Source organism: Morus notabilis, unplaced genomic scaffold, assembly GCF_000414095.1.
Source record: "Morus notabilis unplaced genomic scaffold, ASM41409v2 Scaffold243, whole genome shotgun sequence".
Taxonomy (NCBI): Eukaryota; Viridiplantae; Streptophyta; class Magnoliopsida; order Rosales; family Moraceae; genus Morus; species Morus notabilis.
In genome coordinates, this window is record NW_010359811.1 from 224,972 (window position 1) to 226,061 (window position 1,090).

A 1,090-nucleotide genomic window follows, 5' to 3' on the forward strand; every position below is an offset into this window, starting at 1 on the left:
TTTGCCGGTAAGAAGCAACAACCACAATGTTTCCGACGCCCCACGGTGGTGGCTCGCTCGTGCTTTCCGTCTCACCGCCGACAACATCGGCAGCCAGCGACCTTCTTTCTCCGCCGTGAGGTCCTCGTGGAACGAGAGAAAAAGCAAACGAGAAGAGAGAATGGGAGGGAAGGGGGAGAGGGGGAAGAGAACGTGAGAGGAATATAGAGAATGCAAGGGAACGGGAAGAGAGAGAGAGCGAAAGGAACAGAGAGGGAGAGAGAGCCCGACGGGGGGAAGAGAGAGAAACAAATTCTAGGGTTTCAAAATTAATAAAAAAATGGGCACTTAGTAACGGGAAAAAAAAAAATTTGCTTGGAGATTAACGGTAAAATATATTATATATTATAAATTATGAGAAACCGCTTTGAGAAAGAAAACAAGTTTTAGGGGTGATTCTTTTGGAGTGTAATTTGAGTGTAGTTTTTGAGTTAAATTTAAGTTATAACTTGAGTTAAAGTTCTAACTTGAATAAAATTGAGTAAAATTAAATAAAGTTGAAACTTAAAAGAACGTGAATTTAAATAAAATTAAAACTCGAGTTGTCTTTTTTTAAATTTTTTAGACAAAAGAGCATGCCCTTAAATTTAAATTAATACAATAGTTTTCTATTTGACACAGCTTTCGCAACAATATCGCTACAATGCCGCTACCGTTTTTTTTTTTTTTTTTTTTTTGCTCTACCAGGTTTTTTCTCCTTTTATGTTGGTCCTTTTTTTCTTTTTTCTTTTTTTGTTTACTACTTACTCTGACACTATGGGCCCGTTTGTTTGCGTTTTCGTTTTCGTTTTTCACGGTTTTCAAAGCAAAAAAATGAAAACGGGTGTTAAAAACGTGTTTGGTGCAATTTTTTTTAAAAAACAAAACCAAAAACGTTTTTGTCTTTTTGTGGAAATCAGAAAACGAAAAAAAGGTGTTTTCATTTTCTTGTTTTCGTTTTCTGTTTTCTAAAAAACGGATTTCACTTTTTTTTTTTTTCTTTTTCATTTTCTTCCCTCTGAAACCGTTTTTGTATTATATATGTTTAATTAATATATTTATTTAATTTAAT